Below are 8,052 nucleotides of genomic sequence, written 5' to 3' on the forward strand. Positions count from 1 at the left end.
GCCACAGCTTCTCCGGGCACCCTGTGCCAGCGCCTCAGCACCCTCACAGGGAACAGCTTCTGCCCAAGAGCTCATCTCAATCTCCCCTCTGGCAAGTTCAAGCCATTCCCCTTGTCCTGTCCCTACATCCCTTGTCCAAAGCCCCTCTTCAGGTTTCCTGGAGCCCCTTTAGGCCCTGGAGCTGCTCTAAGGTCTCCCTGGAGACTGCAAACACATCACATGGGGACACCGCAGAGCAGCAGGCTCCCAAATGGTGACCACGCAAAGACTTGTCTCTGTCACTCCAAATGGGACAAACCTGAGGCACAACCAAGGCACAGATAGAGAACAGTTTGTTTACCAAGAGATGTATGCTAAGAGAATAAAAAAGGGAAAGCCATCACCTTGATTATCCGTGGAGTAAAAATCAGTCCTTTGCTTACCCAAAAAGCATCTCCCTGAAGACAACGGGATTATGGTAAGAAAGGGCAGCAAGAAACACCTGTGAAAATTCCCTTTGCAGTAACTGACCTCAGCTTGTTTGTGCTAAAAAGAAAATCACTGTCATCGCAGGAATGACTGCAAATGTCTAAATTCCACCTGAATTCTGCATGTCTCCTGCACTCCATACACTGACCACATTTCATGTCTTTCTCTAGGAGACACATGAAATAAGGCTCATCCTTCAAAAACACTGAGCTTCCACAAACTTGGAAACTAAACTTGGGTCGGGGGGTTTATTTTAGCTGCTGTTTCCTCTTTAAGGTTTAAGATACGTTTGTGCAAGGTTGCACAAACTCTGAAGCATCACTGAAGCTGGACCAGACGCACATCTGCTAAGATACCTACTCCACATGAAAGGGTTACCCAGGGCTTGCCTAGGACTGTGCCTGGGCGAGGCTGAGCTCTCATAGGGGTAGACATGATGCCCCACTACGAGAAGAATCCTGTGCTGAACCTGCCCTGTTCATACAAGCCACTTCACTGACCCCCTTCTATGCCATCCTCCAGAGACAGCCACTGTGATACCCAGCAAATGCCCACACAACCTCCATCAGGACATTAGTATCATCAATCCAAGAGGAAGGAGTTTTCATAGGGTTTTGTCCCAATTATTTGTGCCAGTAATTGAGAAATGAGTAAGAAGTTGATGTTGGTAAAACCTGAAGCTGAATAAAACACACACACACACAGGAAAAGGAACCAAAATTGTGGAGTCATTCAAATAAATCCAGGTGTTTTGGCCCCTTGTAAACCGAAGTGAAGGCCCTGCTGCCAACGGCAAGGGCAGCAGAGACAGGGACTACTGGAATGGGAACTCCGTCCCGGGTGGCAGCTCCTTGGAAAGGGGGATGTGGAGCTAAGTGGTGGGGTTTAAAAAGCACGGCCAGGTTAGTGCTGCTGGGGCTGAAGGCAGAGAACAAACCAGCAGCAACAAATCACATCCCAAGCGATTTGCTTGGTCTACACAAGACCAATTTGAGGGAGAACATCACTCCTTAGCAAAGAAATGCAGATTAACGTAGGAAATGGAAAGCACAGTAAGAAACAAACCCAAATCCATTGCTTTCCTTTGCAAACAAAGATGCACAAAAGCAGAGGGAGGGCGTTACAGAGACCAAAGTATCCGAGTTGAGCTTCTTAGTGTTTGTGGAGAAGGCACCAGGGCTGCGGAAGCACAGCACATGTGCAAGAGCAGTGTCCTTCCTCCTCCTCATGCTCAGCTTGCGCCGGGGAGGAGGAGACTTTCTCTTTGGTTTTCTCTTTTGGATGGAAACATTTTCTGCTAAAGGTCACATTACTGGAAGTGTTGCTATTTTTCAACCCACAAGCTCTTCCCTTCACTTCCCTATTGTTTTCCTTCCTGTGGCCTTTTCCCTGCTCCCCTCTCTCCCCCGCAGGAGCAGAGCTGGGATTCCTTCCCTCCAGGGGATTCTGGGGTGAGCCATTCAAACCCACCTAAACATCTTCCTAAGCCCTCCTTGGGAATGGCTGATGCTTTCCTACGTGGTTGGAACTGTGGGTAGACCCTTCCAACTCCTGCCCACAAAGCATCCCTATGGCAAGTGCTGCACAGAAACATCTCTCCATCCTTCCCGTGGGAGCTGATGGCTCGACACCAGCCCTCTCATTTCACAGACTATCGCTTCAGAAACTTCTCACCTTAGATGTGATGCTTTAAATTAGATTTAAAGCAGGATTTCAGAGTGACAGAAGAATGTTTTGGATCCCTCCACGTACAACTCAAACTCAGGCAACCCCGTAACAGCCCTACAGCTACGTGATACCTGCCCCTGCAGCACGGTGTAAGGGACAAAAGGTACAACCTGAAAACACCGTGTGTCCCAAGGGCTGTAGCAAACGGGATGTGTCCTGGAAAAGAGATGAGGGGTGATGGTTTTAAACTAAAAGAGGGCACAAACAGGCTGGACATGAGGAAGAAACTGGTTACAATGAGGGTGGCAAAACACTGGCACAGGTTGCTCATAGTTCCCCCCGCCAGGCTCCAGGAGAGCTCTAACCAGTTAATGGTAGAAGATCAAGCGCAGTGAGTCAGTGAAGCAAGCAGCACAGCGGGCTCTGTGAATCACAAGCCTTTTAAATGTGTTCCCTGGTTTTATGTCCAGCTGAAGGTTCCTGAGCACCCGGCAATAGCATCTCCCATCTTTTAGACGTGTGGACCAAAGGTCAGAGTTACTAACGCAGAAGTAGTAGTCACTCGAGCTGCTTACCCGCTCTCCACATAAATCTGTTTATCTTCAACACAGCTGACTGCATTTAGTAATGCTATTTATAGATTCATAAACTGGTTTGTGTTGGAAGGGACCTTAAAGCTCCAATCCAGCTCCAACCCCTGCCATGGGCAGGGACACCTTCCACTAGAGCAGGTTGCTCCAAGCCCCTTTGTCCAACCTGCCCTTGAACACTGCCAGGGATGGGGCAGCCACAGCTTCTCTGGGCACCCTGTGCCAGCGCCTCAGCACCCTCACAGGGAACAGCTTCTGCCTTAGATCCAACCTGAACTTCCCCTGTTCACTTTGAACCCATCACCCCTTGTCCTATGGCTACAGTCCCTGATGAAGAGTCCAGTCCCTCTCTGCAGCCTTGTACTCCCTAAGCAGGGCCTTAACTTGCACCGTGTTGGACAACGGTCCCGAGAGAACTCAACAATCCTTCCATTTCCCATCCAAAGGGATTCATCCCCTCTGCAACACCCAATGCAAGGGGCACCAGCTGTGGAGAGCACGACCACAATTCCCATTCAGAGGCTCGGCAGAGGCTGCGTCATCCCCGGCTCTTACTATTTCAGTCTCAAAATACCCCCCTCTTTGAAATGCCATGAGGTCCCCACAGAAGCAGCAAGTGCTTTTGACCCACAGAGCCCTCCCGAAAACAATCAAACCTTCTCTGCTTAATGAACACATCCTCAAGACAAAAAAAAGCCTGTGTTCTTATGAATATTTTATGGTAGACTAGAAAATTGCTTTTCTAGGTTCTGCCTTGAGAACATATTAATACAATCAGCTTCATGACGCTAGCAAAAGCACAAAGACTGTATTCAGAGGTTTCATGAGAAATGCCAAAGCCATGAATTAGAAGACAAGATCGCGATTATGAATAATCAACTATCTTATGTTCTCCCTGCCTTTTCCTTCCCTGTAGGACCAGAAGGAGAAAACAGGAGGGATGTTATTTGTTAAGCTTCGTTTTAACGTAAGCATGGAAGGATTCCTTTCTTCCACGCTCAAGTTACCGTTACTTTTACGCCACGTTAGAAACACTCTGCTCGACGTTTCCCTCCCAAACATCCAAGTCTGCCCCTGTGTTGGATTGTTAAAGCATCATCCCCATTGATCACCAGCACGGAGCAGCCTCCTGGTTGAGGCTGTCAATTTGACAGCTCACAGCTTGCTCATGACTCTATCTTACCTCCACTGAAGCTGTTAAACACACTTGCTGTAAATGAACTCATAATCACAAACCTGAAAGGAAAGGTGTGTTTCCTACAAACAACGCTGGACATGAAAATCATTGCCCATCAAGGCTGCACAGAAACACGCTGTCAGAGGAATCATAGGTTGAGTTTCTTCCATACTCCCAAGTGGAAAATCACTTCTCCACAAATACGGAGCATTTTGGAAGGGAATAGGAGAAGGTGACACTGCTTCAGTACGTGCATTGAAATAAAATTAACAGGAAAACCTGTATATTCTTCCTTTCTCGGATACAGTATTTCCATGCAGGTCTTTAAAGGGTGAAAATAGCAAAGGGCTGAGTCCTGAAAACACACTAGAATGGAAGTTAAAACCAGATTTCAGTACAAGACAGGGGATATTTGAAGCACGTCTTTAAATACAAATCTTGCTTCAGCATAAACTTTACTTCAGCTGAACTTTAGCAGCATTGCTCCAACTTGCTTTTTCCTTAAACCAAAAGCTGTTGCCAGAAAGACTTTCCTTCTGTGCATGTGTGCGTTCGAACTGAGGCAGAACAGAAAACTGCCTCTCACATTTGAAATGCGACATCACCTTCCTATGGGAAGTGCATGGAACACCTTCCCTGCGGCGGCCACCCGCCCGGCACCCAGTGGAATTCTATCTAATTCCAGGGACTTAGATCTAAGGTAGAAGCTCTTCCCTGTGAGGGTGCTGAGGCGCTGGCACAGGGTGCCCAGAGGAGCTGTGGCTGCCCCATCCCTGGCAGTGTTCAAGGCCAGGTTGGACACAGGGGCTCGGAGCAACCTGCTCTAGTGGAAGGTGTCCCTGCCCATGGCAGGGGTTGGAGCTGGAGGAGCTTTAAGCTCCCTTCCAACACAAACCACTCCAGGATTCTACGGGGTTGAAGCTATTCCCCTTGTCCTGTCCCTCCATCCCTTGTCCAAAGCCCCTCTCCAGGTCTCCTGGAGCCCCTTTAGGCACTGGAGCTGCTCTAAGGTGTCCCCTTCAGGAGCCTTCTCTTCTCCAGCTGCCCCAGCCCAGCTCTCCCAGCCTGGCTCCAGAGCAGAGCTGCTCCAGCCCTCAGAGGGTCAGCCTGGGAAGGATGCAAGGAGCAACCGAGGCAGCACTTGCAGTGGTTTCCTCTGGAAGGAAGGCTCACGGTACTTGGGTGGTGTGAGATTACCATGGATCAAATCCCTCCTGGCAGGAACCGGCTGCAGCATCCCCCCCCAGCCCGTGCAGTGCTGGGCAGCCAGGGTGCTCCTTCCCACTCCTGAAAACGTCCAAACTCGCCGAAACACTAAGCGAGGGTGAGATCAGAGCTATTAATAGAAACAAGCTACTGCAGTATGTGACTGCAGTGCCAGGAGAAAAGCAGCGTATTCCGTGCGTAAAGCAGAACAAAGCGGACGAAGCCAGAGCACCCTCAGAGCACCTCAAGTGTCAATCTACAACATGTTAGATGTCCCAGACACACGGAGGGGGGGAAACCCCACATTATCATCGATACTCAGCTTATTCCCTAGGGAAGGTTTCACCAGGAGCCCTCAAACTTGCCCAGGACCCAACGCAGAAGGTCTCTGAGGGGCACTTTCCTTGACATCAGTCCTCTGCTGCGCACCACAAGCATCACCCAGGGGCAGGATGAAGGCATGGCCATGCCACTCTCCTCCATCAATCTGTAGTACTTAGGTGCAGAGGTGGGGTGCTGTGGGGCAGCCTGGAGCAACACTTCATTATCTCTGCTTCATTTAATTCTTACCTCTGCCCTCCCAAAGGCAGGGAACCAGGACCTCAGCAGGGATTCCTCTGGGGCTAGAATTACATGACAAGCTTAAGCACCACAGTGCAGCTAGTCTGAAGGATGGAGACATCAGATTAGACATCAGAAGGTGGTCCTCACCTATGGGGATAGGCCAGTCGTGTGGTCACACAGCTCTGGAATGGGAAGCAAGCAACAGCAGCGGCGATGGAGCCATCCCTCTAAAGCAGGCAGGGCCGTGCACGGCAGCAGCCAGTGTGTTTGCAGAGCTTGTGACAAGAGAGGTGTGGGTGAATGCAAACGCAGCCTGGATCCTTTCTCAGCACACAAGAGAAGAGTAAACAGCAGCTGAGGTTTCCAACCAGCACCACACATGCTGCAGTTCAGCAAAGGGCTGGAGTCATTCCCCACTAGGAGAATATTTCATGCGGTATGAATGGGAACCAAAATTAATCATCCCAGCACCCATTGAAAGGCATCGTGAGGCACTGCACCGTAGGCAACAGATGGAGCTTTAAATGTCACTCACTCATTCATGGCAATGAAACTTTTTGCTGATTACTACTGAGAGCTGAAGCCATAATAAGGGTGCAGTGATTCTGGGTTTCTATCACCAGCTTTCCTTAAGCCTAATATCTTCCCCGGAAAGATCTACTAGCATTTATTGGAGGCCTATATACACATTCTATTCATGGTGATAAGAAAGCCAAACCTTGAAGAGCAGACCACGTCATCCTCACTTTCTCTAGCCTAGGTTTAAAACAACTAAAGCCATTCCCCTTGGCCTGTCCCTACAGATCCTTGTCCAAAGCCCCTCTCCAGGTTTCCTGGAGCCCCTTTAGGTCCTGGAGCTGCTCTAAGCTCTCTCCTTAAGGAACCTTCTCTTCCATGGCTAAATATCTGGATCTTAGAAACCATCTGATGGTCCCATCTAAAGTACTGAAAAACACTTGAGCGTTCTTGAGCAGGGGCTGCAGCAGAACCCTGAGCTCCTGAGCACCATCAGCATTATGTCCGGCCCAGAGGGAAGCCAGACACTTCACAAAGAAAACAGGGCACTGCCAAGCACACATCATGTAATAAGTCCTGTCAAAGTGCCTGTGAGGAGGCCAGGAAGAACACCTTGATTGCAAAGATGTCTCCAAAAGATGAGCCTGTGCAGATAGAGAAGCTCCAAAGGGAGACACTTAAGTTTCACCAACTCCTTTTCATTCATTATCCCACCCCACCTTCAATGACATCTTTAAAGTGAGTGTCTTGGAAGATGCCAGTGCTTTTACTGAAATTAAAGATAATGGAATCAAAAGAGTCAGCCTGGAGTACTTCTTACTTTAGACTTCATACAATTGTGGTAAGCCTTTCCTTGTGTTCTAGGGGACAGACAACCAAAACCCACATGAGCTGCCACAGGAAAAAGCATCTAAATAAGTAATAATATACACCAGAAGACAAAACAAAAGAATATCTGTCCCTTCTTAAAAGGCATTCCGGGGAATATCATTTCACCTGCCTCCTTGTTTCAAGCATTATCCAGCAACCGAACCTCTTTGATCCACCTGTCTCACTGCTGGTACAAGAAACTCCTCACCTTATCAGGTACCCAAGGCAAAAAGGCAGGTTGGAGGAAGCTCTGCTACACTTCTGAAGAGACAAACCCACCCAGGTTTCTCATATGCCTCTCTCTAATCTCATTCTGAACTTCATTCAAGGGAAACTGATAGTTTAGAGAAGAGAATTCAAACACAGAGCAGACGAAGAAGGAGCCTGTGAGTCTCATCCGAGGTGATACATGAAAAACTCCCCATGATGACAAAAAAATCTACCCTGTTAGATCACTGTTAAAGCGAGGCCAGAGGAGGCCCCGGAGCTGCTGCGAGGGCTGGAGCAGCTCTGCTCTGGAGCCAGGCTGAGAGAGCTGGGCTGGGGCAGCTGGAGAAGAGAAGGCTCCTGAAGGGGACACCTTAGAGCAGCTCCAGGGCCTAAAGGGGCTCCAGGAAACCTGCAGAGGGGCTTTGGACAAGGAATGGAGGGACAGGACAATGGGAATGGCTTGAACCTGCCAGAGGGGAGACTGAGATGAGCTCTTGGGCAGAAGCTCTTCCCTGTGAGGGTGCCCAGAGGAGCTGTGGCTGCCCCATCCCTGGCAGTGTTCAAGGCCAGGTTGGACACAGGGGCTTGGAGCAACCTGCTCTAGTGGAAGGTGTCCCTGCCCGGGGCAGGGGTTGGAGCTGGATGATTTTTTAGGTCCCTTCCAGCACAAACCATTCCACGATTACATCAATGAACACATTCTTTTAAAAGCACAACTGAGCTTTGTTGTTACAAGCTTCTAGAATTTAAGTTCTCCTTTTTTTCATGAAGGATGCGAGTTGG

Source organism: Nestor notabilis, unplaced genomic scaffold (genome assembly GCF_000696875.1).
Source record: "Nestor notabilis isolate BGI_N333 unplaced genomic scaffold, ASM69687v1 scaffold15889, whole genome shotgun sequence".
NCBI classification, from domain to species: Eukaryota; Metazoa; Chordata; class Aves; order Psittaciformes; family Psittacidae; genus Nestor; species Nestor notabilis.